The following is an 11,822-nucleotide window of genomic DNA, read 5'->3' as shown; positions in this document are numbered from 1 at the left end:
CAGACCCCTCCAACTCAGGTGTCTGTGTTAGATTAGGTACGGCCACACCCAAGGTCCAAGGGATGCCCCTCTCTAGGGTTGTGACCCATAGAATTCAGGTGCCAAGAAAGATCAGGTAGGGCCCCACCCAGGTTCCAGGGGTCCCCCACTGTATGAGCAAGAACCCTTGTACCCAGGTGAAGGTGGGGAAATCAGGTACAGCTGCACCCAGGGTCCAGGGAACTCCCCCCTCTGGTGGCGAGACCACTCGAACGTTGTGCCCGAGGAGAGGAGGTTCAGCTGCACCCAGGGTCCAGGGGACGTCTCATTCAAGGGGCGTACCCCTCAAACCCAGGGGAGATCAGGTACCACCACACACAAGGTCGAGGGGACTCCCCATTCCAGGAGCAAAACCCCTCAACCTGGGTGCAGGGGGGAGACAAGGTATGGTATGGCCGCACCCAGGTTCCAGGGGTACCCCTCTTGAGGGTCGAGATCCCTTGTACCCGGGTGAAGGGGGGACATCATTTAAGGCCGCATTCAGGGTCCAGAAAACACCTTCCTCTAGGTACGAGTCCCTTCCAACATGGTGCTGGGGGGATATCAGGTACGGCTGCACCCAGAGTCCAGGGGATTCCCCTGTCTAGTGGGGTGAAACCTCTAACTCGTGGAGATATCAGGTACCACTGAACACAAGGACGAGGGGACTTCCCCACCTAGGGGTGAGACCACTCGAACCCAGGTGACAGGGCGAAATTAGGTTTGGCCGCACCCAGGATCCAGGAGACTCCCCCCTATAGGGAGGAGACCCCTTGAATCCGGGTGTCACCCTGAAACCAGGTGCCAGGGGTAGATCAGGTACAGCCACACCCAGGATCCAGGGGACTCCCGCCACTAGAAGGGAAACCTCTGGTACCAGGTGCCGGGAGGAGATCAGGGAAGGCCGCACCCATGGTCCAGGGGATGCCCCACTCTAAGGATGAGACCCCTGGAAGCCGGGAGCTGGGAGAGATCAGTTACTGCCGCACCCAGGGTCCAGGAGAATCCCCCCTCTAGGGATGAGACCCCTTGAACATGGGTGTCAGGGGAAGATCAGGTACGAATGAACCCAGATTCCAGGGGATGCCCCCCTCTAGGGGCCAGATCCCTCTAACCCTGGCGCCAGGGGAAGATCAGGTACGGCCTGATCTTTAGCTTTGAGACCCCTCGAATCCGGGTGCCAGGGGGAGATCAGGTACGGCCACCACAAAGGTCCAGGGTCTCCCCCCTCTAGGTGCCAGATCCCTCCACCCTGGGGGGATACCAAGTAGCTCCGCACACAGATCGAAGGGACTCCCCCCTCTAGGGGAGAGAACCTCGAACCCAGATGCTGGGGGAAATAATGTATGGCTTCACGGAGGGTCCAGGGGACTCCCCCCTCTAGGGGAGAGAAGCCTCGAACCCGTGTGTCGCGGGAGCTCCCACCGCAGCCAGGGTCGAGGGGACTCCCCACTCCAGGGGCGAGACCTCTCGAACCCGGAAGCAGTGGGAGATCAGGTAAGGCAGCACCCAGGGTCCAGGGACGCCCCCCTCTAGCTGCGAGACTCCTCCAAACTAGATGGCGGTGGGAGATCAGGTACAGCCGGCCCAGGGTCCAGGGGACTCCCCCGTCTAGGGGCAAAACCTCTGGAACACAGGTGCCAGGGGATCAGGTTTGGCTGCTCCCAGGATCCAGGGGACTCCCCACTAGGGATGAGACCCCTTGAACCCGGTTGTCGGAGAGACATAAGGTATGGCCGCACCCAGGGTTTAGTGGACTACCCCTTTTAGGGGTGAGACTCCTCGAACCAGGTGCCATTGGGACATCAGCTAAGGCCGCATCCAAGGTCCAGGAGACTCCATCCTCTAGGGACAAAACCCCTCAAACATGGGTGGCAGGGGGAACTCTCACCACAGCCAGGGTCGAGGGGATTCCTCACACGAGGGATGGGACCCCTCTAATACGGGTACTGAGGAGATCAGATATGGCAGCACCCAGGTCCAGGGATGCCCCCCTCTGGGGGAAAGCAGAAGTCAGCTTGGCAATTTCCCTTAGAGAGTATTTTGGGTTTGGTTAGAGAGTTGGGCTTGGGTGAAGGGTCGTGTTAGGGTAGGATTAGGTGATAATGCAGTTTGCAGTTATTGGGATCATATCTAGGGATTCTGTTTTATGGTGTAGGGTTAGGTTTTTCTATTGGGTTTCAGGGATTCAGGTTGGTGTTGTTTTTAGGAATAACAATTTTTATCTTTCAGTTTGAGTGAGATGGTGAGTGTCTATAGTTTTTTTTATTAGTGTTTTTTTTTTTTTTTGGTTGGGTGGTTTTGGTTTGGTTTGTTTTGGTTTTAGGTTTGGTTTGTTTTGGTTTTAGGTTTGGTTTTGGACTTGGTACTTTGTGTGAAGGGTTCATCTATAGAATGTAGTATAAGAATTCTTTTTAAGATTTTTGGCCTTATGGGTTGGGTGGGGGGGTGAGTGGTAAGAATTTAGGGGATACTAAAGGGGGATTAGTGTGGTGATGAGTGTTCATTTGTGGGGTGGGTGAGGTTCGGGTTGGATATGGGACAATGTGTGAATGGTTATTGTCCATTGTATATGGAATCATGTCATGGTTAGTCTTAGCTTCTAAGGATTAGGTGTGGTGCCATGTGTATGGGTTAGGAAAATGGGTTCAGGTTTAGGATGGAGTAAGATGATGGTGTTTGATAAGTAAGGTATTATTTTTAGTTGCAGATAAGCACAATACCTTTATTTTATTTACTTACTTTTATGTGGTACTGACTATCAAACCCAGGGCCTCACAACGTGCTGGGCAAGCACTCTACCCCTGAGCCCCAGCCCTGGCCCCTCTTAACTTATTTTTGTGTGTTGAACTGTTCTAGAATTCTACACATAGGTTCTACACAGTCTTATTTAATTTTGTAAATAATAAAGGGGTAGCAAGGGTCAGGTGCCAGGGGGTCAGTAGATGAGGATCTTGCACACATTCTGAGGCCCATTCTATGTGCCAACCACCAGGGACGGTCAGCACCCACTTCCTGTGGGAAAACTCACCGGGTCCATTGGGGAGGTCATTCTCCTGACTCTACAGAGCTTGAAGAAAGGCCACCCACCTATCACCCCCGCTCCCCAACTCCAACAGACCCCAAGCCCCTGCGATCGTCTGGTCAAACCTCGAAATTTCACCCTAATCTCTACCACATTCCAGAGGTGTCCTTCGATGTGTCCCAGGACACAATATAATGACCAGGACAAAATGGAAGCCATCACAATGGGTGATGTTCAGAGAGCACAGCACCTGCTGCTATCATGGGAGTGACCCAGGTTGGTCCCCCCAGCTTAGGGATTCTGGGGCTCCTGAATGTGCTGATCTGTCCACCCAGAAAGGCCCTAAAAGTCTCAGGCCAGATGACAGGGACTGGGGATGGTCACTGTTTCCTTGCTGGGCATTGGTGAACAGAGGAAAGGAATGTGGGTCAAGCCACTCACAGCCTGGGAGGGTGGAGGAAGGGTTCAATGGTGGCTCCTGGAAAGACTCACTCCACCTGGTCTTGGGAGAAAGGTCTTCCCAACTCCAGGCCTCCCCAGGGGACCAACCCCAGCACCCACCAGAGGGCCATGGAGTGCTGGATGCTATGTTGCTGGTCTGCTGGCCCAAGCCTGTCCACTTCAGGTGGACCCCCAAAGGTTCAGTCTCCCAGGAACACCTGAGTCACCCCGCGCTGTGGCAGGACTTGGTTGGTTCCTCCTCACCCCAGAGTCCTCCTAGGGCTCTGCTCCAGGGCTCCAGACCCACATCCCAACTCTCCCCAGATCCCTGAGAACAAGGAAAATACATTGGAGCAACTTCCTGTTGGAATGGACCTGAGAGAAGACACCCTGGCCCCTAGGAAGTCACATCTGTGTATGCAGTAGGAGTCAACTCAGTGTACCCCAGATCCCACCCCACAGTCCACCTAACTCACTGGATGTGGTGGTGCATGCCATGATCCCAGTGGCTTGGGAGGCTGAGACGGGAGGGTCACAAAGTCGAGGCCAGCCTCCACATTTTAGCAATGCCCTCAGCAACTCAATGAGACCCTGTCTCAAAATAAAAAAATAATAAGGGCTGGGGATGGGGCTCAGTGGTTAAGCACCCCTGGGTTCAATCACTAGTACAAAAAAAAAAAAGAAAATAGACCCAGGATCCCCAACTAAGCTGGGAACATCCTTGGAAACAGGTGAGTTTTATCTACAAATAAGCTTACAAGGGGTTCTTACCGATGAACCTGTTTTAGCTCAGCCTCTTGTCATGCTGCATGCAATCAATCCATCGTCACTTGCTCTTTAATATTATTTTTAATATTTTTAAAATGTAATAATATGCTTTTTAATATTATTTTAATATTATTTGGTATTTTTGGGGGGTGCTGGGGATTGAACTCAGGGGCCTTCAATCGCTGAGCCCCATCCCCAGCCTTTTTAAATTTTTTTTTATTTATAGACAGGGTCTCGCTAAGTTTCTCAGGACCTTGCTAAATGGCTGAGGCTGGCCTCCAACTTGTGATCCTCCTGCTTCAGCCTCCTCAGCTGCCAGGCCTTGTGAGTTCTTGACCCGGGGCTGGGGATGTGGCTCAGTGGTAGAGCGCTTGCCTAGCATGCATGAGGCACTGAATTCAATCCTCAGCACCACATAAATGTAAAATAAAGATATTGCATCCACCTAAAAATTTAAGAATAAATATTTTTTAAGAAAAGATCTATCAACAACTCAATAATATTTTTAAAAACTTTGTTTTAGGAGGAAATGACTTACTCCAGGGTAAGTAACACCTTAAGATAACACCTTGATAAAGAGACACTAATTCTTTTTCACTCTTCAAATGGAAATTGAGTAAACTTTGCCAAATACTCCTAATCTGCCAATTAAAATTCCTCACAATGATGAGTACTAATTTGTGCAACACTTGAGCTATAAAATATTTATTAATGTATGATATCCTTTGCTTTTAGAACTTTTTTTCCTTTGTTGGAGACACCAATGACTTAGAATTTTGACCAGGCTTGATTTTCAGAAATAATCTAAATATACATGACTAGAGATACGTATACATCTGGAACTAAATATTATTTGTTGAAGTCTTATCTAAATGTTCCATAAATATTTATAAAATGATAGCACTTATTGATTAAATCTATATAAACTATCTTTCATACATTGGATTGGGCATAAAGGGCTACACTGCCATTTGAAAAAAAATGATTTTTTAAAAATATTTATTTTTTTTAGTTGTAGTTGGACACAATAATCTTTATTTTATTTTTATTGGGTGCTGAGGATCGAACCCAGGGCCCTGCTCATGCTAGGTGAGCGCTCCACGGCTGAACCACAATCCCAGCCCCCCAAAATTTATTTTTTAATACTTATTTTTTAGTTGTAGTTGGACACAATACCAGTTATTGTGCCACTAGAGTCATAGATCAATAGAGGCTGATAGGTTAAAATAGATACAGACAAGGTTAAATCAATATAGTGTGATAAATTGTAGTAGCTTGATCATGTAGACATAAGGCTCATAGATATCAGTAGTAAAATAATGAGTAAATGAGATCCCTTCAAGCATTAAATTAGTTACTAGTACTGGGGTAGCAGGAATGGAGTCACTGTGGCTATATGAACAAAACATGTAGACATAGGACCCCATCCTAGCTGTTCTAGATGACTCTGTCTTAATCTTATGGCTCCTGTGGAGACAGAGCTGCAGGACCCACTTCTGGAAACAGAAATGAAAGCTGTCTTCTCTTTTAAAAAAAAACAAACTGTCTTTCTGTACTTGGTACCCCACCGAATGTCCCCGAATGTCCTGGTGACCTACATCCTGGGTTTGAGGACATTCATGGGTCCACATCAAGATACGGTTGTCTAACACTTGCTTGGGCCCAAGATGCCATGAAGCTTACTTGCTAAATTGGTGAGGTGGCCTCCAACTTGTGATCCTCCTGCCTCAGCCTCCTCAGCTTCCAAGCCCAGTGAGTTCTCGACCCACAGGCCTGTTGAGACCCTGCTAGGACTGCTGTCCACTCTGCTCAGTAAGGAAGTGGTCACCTCTGCCTCCTTCCTGGAAGCTAACTGCTCTTTTTAGCTTCTGTAACTGGCTTGCTTGCAGGACACTGAGAAGAGCTCCCTGAGTTGTGGGTTGATTATTTGTTTTTTGGATTTTTCTTGTTGTTGTTGTTTTGTTTTTTGAAGGTTTTTTTTACAGGCAAAATTTTATTTTATTTATTTATTTTTTTTTTGGCTTAAACAACAGAAATTTATTTTCTCACAGTCTGGAAGTCTGAGATCAGGGTGTCAGCTGCATTGGTGTCTCCTGAGGCCTCTTTCCTTGGCTAGCAGATGCTGCCTCTTCGTTGTGTCCTCACATGGTCTTTCGTCTGCATGTGTATCCCTGGTGTCTGTGTGTGTCCAAATTTCCTTCTTTTTTTTTTTTTTTTCATCCTTAATCTCAAGACACAGGCCCGGAAGTTGCTGTTCTCCCACAGCAGGTGGGTGACAGTCCCTGGCCAGGTAAATAAAGTGGACTGTGGGGCTCAGGGTGTCACAGGTCCCAGTCCACAGATGGTGGCCCCACTCCTGGGCCGAGGGGAGGCAGGACATCATGGAGGAAGAGTGTGGGGAGGGAGCAGCTCCCATGGGGACCAGGGAGCAGGGACTCCACTCTCCAGGGACAAAGAGAGACCCCAAGCCTCTGCCCCAGGGCCACCTCCTGCTTCACACCCCACCTGCCTCCAGGGGCCACCAGGGGACCCCCAGGGAGCCATTCAGTGCTGAGGTTCAGGCCTCACACCCCCTCACTCCTCCTCTGGACCTTCCTGCATTGACCCCACGGGGTCTCTGGGGACACTCATAGCCACACCAGGACACTATACCTCTGAATGAAAGCCATGGTCTGTGCAAAGCCTCCTTCTGTCCCCTCCTTCTCAGGGACTCATTCCCTGGGCCACCATGGCTGAGGCATTTGCCAGGGAGAAGCACTGGGACCCCCTTCTCCTGGGACCAAGTGGAGTAGCCACAGCAAATGGGCCAAGGGCAGAGGCCGTGGGGTGGGTATCTCCTAGGTGACCATCTGGCCCGGCCAAGCTCTATTGGCAGGTCCATCTGTAGCCCCTCAGCTCTCCCTACCACAACGGAAGGCTGAGGCAGGAGGATCTCTTTCCTTCCTGACTCCATCTCTCCTGTCTGCCCCTCCCCCAAGCCCCATGTCTCCCCCCATGTCTCCCCCCCTCCAGATGGCCCAGATCACCTTCTGCTGGTGTGACCTGCATGTTTTGTTTTTTGGAGTACCAGGGATTGAACTCAGGGGCCCTCGACCCCTGAGCCCCATCCCCAGCCCTGTTTGGGATTTTATTGAGAGACAGGGTCTCCCTGAGTTGCTTAGGGCCTCGCTTTGGCTGAGGCCGGCCTCCAACTTGTAATCCTCCTGCCTCAGCCTCCTAAGCCACCACGCCTGGTAGATTTTTTTGTTGTTGTTTACTTTCTTTTATGCACCAACACCTCCAGTCTCATCCCACAAATAAACAGAGTCATCCTTTTTTCAAGGTCCCCAGACCATCTCTACCATGTCTCAAAATCAGGGTTGGCTTTACCCTGCATTTTGAATAAACTCCATCTTCATTTCCATGGCCCACCATGGAGTGCAGGTTCTAGAACAGCCTCAGGACAATCTGGAAGCTTTATAAAAACACAGACTGTGGGCTGGGGTTGTGGCTCAGCAGGAGAGTGCTCGCCTCACACATATGAGACCCTGGGTTTGATACTCAGCACCACATCAAAATAAATAAACAAAATGAAGATATTGTGCCCATGTACAACTAAAAAAAAATTAAAAAAAAAAATAAATAAAAAACACAGATTGTGGCCTGGCCGGGCACAGTGGTGCATGCCTGTGACCCCAGGGGCTTGGGAGGCTGAGGCAGGAGGATCACAAGTTGGAGGCCAGCCTCAGCAACTTAGCGAGGCCCTAAGCAACTCAGCGAGACCCTGTCTCTAAATAAAATCCAAAAGAGGGCTGGGGCTGGGCCTCAGCGGTTAAGTGGTTACCCTGGGTTCAATTCCCAGTACCAAAAAAATAAAAATGTAAATGGGGTCATTTGCTCCCTTCTCTTCTGCAGGGTTCAAGGACAGAATAGAACCCACTCATCACCCACCCTCCACTTGAAAGTGGCTTTTAAGAGCATACAAACCTAGGGCTGGGGTTGTGGCTCAGTGGTAGAGCACTTGCCTATCCTGTGGGCCCTGGGTTCGATCCTCAGCACCACATAAAAATAAATAGGTAAAATAAAGGTATTGTGTCCACAAAAAGAAAAATCCAACCTGAAATCTGTAGGGATTGCTGAAGTTTTAGCAAATAATAATTATATTACTATTAATAATGATCACGAATAAACAAATAAAATAAAGGCATTCTGTCCATCTGGGACTAAAAAATTAAAAAAAAAATGCTTTTTCGGGTTCCCAAGTGTGCTATGCTAGGTAACTATTAATGGGGACAGAGGCAGGGATTTCCCAGGAGAGAAGCATTTCTTACATGATATGGAGTCTCAGGGGAAAATGGAGTCTGTTTGGTCATTGCCCATAGAGCCTGACTCATAGATCCTATGTAACAGGAGTCCATGGTACTTTCTGGGTTTTTGGGTTTTATTTCTTTTTTATTTTTATTTTTATTTTTTTGGTACTGGGGATTGAACTCAGGGGCACTTGAGCACTGAGCCACATCCCCAGCCCTATTTTGAATTTTATTGACAGGGTCTCACTGAGTTGCTTAGCACTTTGCTGTTGCTGAGGCTGGCCTCCAACTTACCATCCTCCTCCCTCAGCCTCCCGAGCCACTGGGATGACAGGCGTGCGCCACTAGAGCCCCCGGCCCCTTGCTGCTTATTTTTAAAGGGAATAGCTTTTCCTTTTCCTCTTTTCCTTCCCTCCCCCCCTAAGCTGGGGGCTGGGAACAAGATTACCTGGAGTTATCTGTCAAATGAACAAGTGAATGTCACCTCAACAGCAGTTTCACAATCCACTGTGTTTCTCCTTTAACAGCAAAAGCAATAAACCTTTTTCCTTTTTCTCTTAAATCACATCCTCATTATTAAATTGGCATGAATTGATATTGGGGACAAAGACTGAGCTGTTGATTACAGTCAGTGACAGGCCACAAGGCATCAAGGGAAGCCCTGTTACACTTTCTCCCAGAGGAAGAAAATGGATGCTGGGGGTGAAGTGAAGCCCATGGGAATTACAGGAAGGAGGATGGAAGGGAGTCCGGATGGGATTCAGGATGCCTTTTTCTTTATTTTTTCCTTCTTTTTTCAAGACCTGGAATTGTACCCAGGGTCGCTCAACCACTGAGCCACATCCAAGCCCTTTCTACTATTTTATTTAGAGACAGGGAGTTGCATTTGATAAATTGCTGAGGCAGGCCTCCAAATCACAATCCTCCTACCTCAGCCTCCCTCACTGCCACGCCCAGCAGGATGCTTTATTCAATACCTATTTTACCCAGGTTTTGCTTCATGCTCAGCTCTATTTCTTCTCACTTAAACAAACCCTACTCTGCTTACTCTTCCCCTTCTGGGTGGGTCCCTGGATTTCTTTTTTCAAAATTTGCAAAACAAGAAATTGGCAAAGTGGGCCATCTAGTCTCATCTCCAAACTCTGGTTTCATAACTATCAAATTCCAGAGGAACTAGAGCCACCATAGCCCTGCACAGAGGGCTGAGGGCCAGCAGCAGCTTATGCTAACCCCTCTGTAAGGTCAGAAGTCCAGATTCCAGAATTTAGTGTCTACCCAGTGAGTTTGCAAAAATTCACTCTTTCCAGGTGCAGTAAAGTTTTTAAAAATAAGCTGTCCCCTTCCCTCAACTGCCTTTCCAAATGCTGCTCCTGGGGAGGTGCTAAGAAACCCCAAGGAGCCAGGCCACAGGGGGTCATAGCTGCTTTACTGTGTTACCAAAAGCTAGGTCCTATTTCCTGATGGAATCCAAGAACAAGGATGTTGTTGTTATTGTTGTTATTATTATTATTACTATTATTACTATTATTTGGTCTGTTTTGATACTAGGGATTGAACCCAGGGGTGCTTGACCCCTGAGCCCGTCCCCAGCCCTTTTTATATTTATTTAGAGACAGGGTCTCCCTGAGTTGCGTAGGACCTCACTATGTTGCTGAGGCTGTCCTCCACCTTGCAATCCTCCTGCCTCAGCCTCCCTTAGGATCACAGGCACATGCCACCACACTGCATTGATGGTATTTTAACAAAAAGGGAAAAAAGAAGTTTTATTGCTTTGGTAGTAAAGGGGAAACTCAGGAGTAATGGGGCTTTTAAAGGAATTCCTCAAGAGATGCATTCCAGGTGAGTTCTGAAGGTGTGTTGGATGCACTTGTTAATATGGGAGATCGTCACTTCCCAGATCTCCTTTCCATGCAACACAAAGAAGTCAAGGAACACTTGTTCTCCACCCCCAGGCTAGGGAGGGAGAGAGAGAGAGAAGAGAAAAAGAAAAAAAAAGTCCCTTTTTTAAGAAAGCAGCAAGGGTTATGTGCTACAGGTGACAGGTAACATGGACAGCTGTTACAGTCCTGTCACCTGCTGCTTAGGAGGTGTTAGCTCAAAAAGACTCAGAGGAATATAAACTTCACAAATCAGCTCAGCGGTTCATTCAGGAACAAAGTCTCACCCAGGAGTAGGGGGAGCCAGGGACCAAATGATGCCCTGGTGGGACCCACTTTCCTGGTAGAAAATGAGCCCCCCAAAACAAAGAAAGGGCCTGGGCATATCTAGGTTATCCTGAGAGGGGGTCTAGTGAGCATATCGGATTTCTTTGAGCACCCAGGAATTTGGAGTTCATTTATCCACCAATGAAGGGGTCAGTTTTGTGCTTAGGAATTTGGGGTCTGTTTTATGGAGCAAAATGGGAGGGAGCCTGGGGTCAGAGGTCAGTCTCTGGGATTGATCACACTGAACCTGATGGAGGCCTGGGGTCTCCATCAGTCGTTGGTATCTGGAAAGGATTTGTTTACAGAAGGATTAATGCCTTTCCAGGTTTGATGAACACTGAATCTTTATTTTATTCATTTATTTATAGGCAATGCTGAGACTCGAACCCAGGGCCTCCCACATGCTAGGCAAGCACTCAACCCTGAGCCCCAGACCCAGACCCAGCCCTGCACAGAGGGCTGAGGGTCAGCAGCAGCTTATGCTAACCCCTCTGTAAGGTCAGAAGTCCAGATTCCAGAATTTTGTGTCTACCCAGTGAGTTTGCAAAAATTCACTCTTTCCAGGTGCAGCAAAGTTTTTAAAAATAAGCTGTCCCCTTCCCTCCACTGCCTTTCTGAATGCTGCTCCCAGGGAGGTGTTAAGAAACCCCAGGAGCCAGGACACAGGGGGTCATAGCTGCTTTCCTGTGTTACCAAAAGCTAGGTCCTTGCTCCTAATGCCAATCCAATTATTATTATTATTATTCTGTCTATTTTGGTACCAGGGATTGAGTCCAGGGGTGCTTAACCCCTGAGCCCCATCTCCAGCCCTTTTCATATTTTATTTAGAGACAGGGTCTCTATGAGTTGCTTAGGGCCTCACTAAGTTGCGGAGGCTGGCCTCCAACTTGTGATCCTCCTGCCTCAGCCTCCCAAGAGACAAATGCTCTATACTAACTGAACTATATTCTCAGCCCCCCAAAATTCTTTTTTGGGAGGTTACTAGGGAGTTGAACTCAGGGGCACTCAACCACTGACCACATCCCCTGCTTGTACTCTTGGGAATCATCTAGGCCCTTTTATCATAGCTGGGGATGG

This window comes from Marmota flaviventris, chromosome 17 (genome assembly GCF_047511675.1).
Source record: "Marmota flaviventris isolate mMarFla1 chromosome 17, mMarFla1.hap1, whole genome shotgun sequence".
In the NCBI taxonomy this organism is placed as follows: domain Eukaryota; kingdom Metazoa; phylum Chordata; class Mammalia; order Rodentia; family Sciuridae; genus Marmota; species Marmota flaviventris.
The sequence above is the reverse complement of the archived record's forward strand: the minus strand, read 5'-3'. Positions refer to the sequence as shown.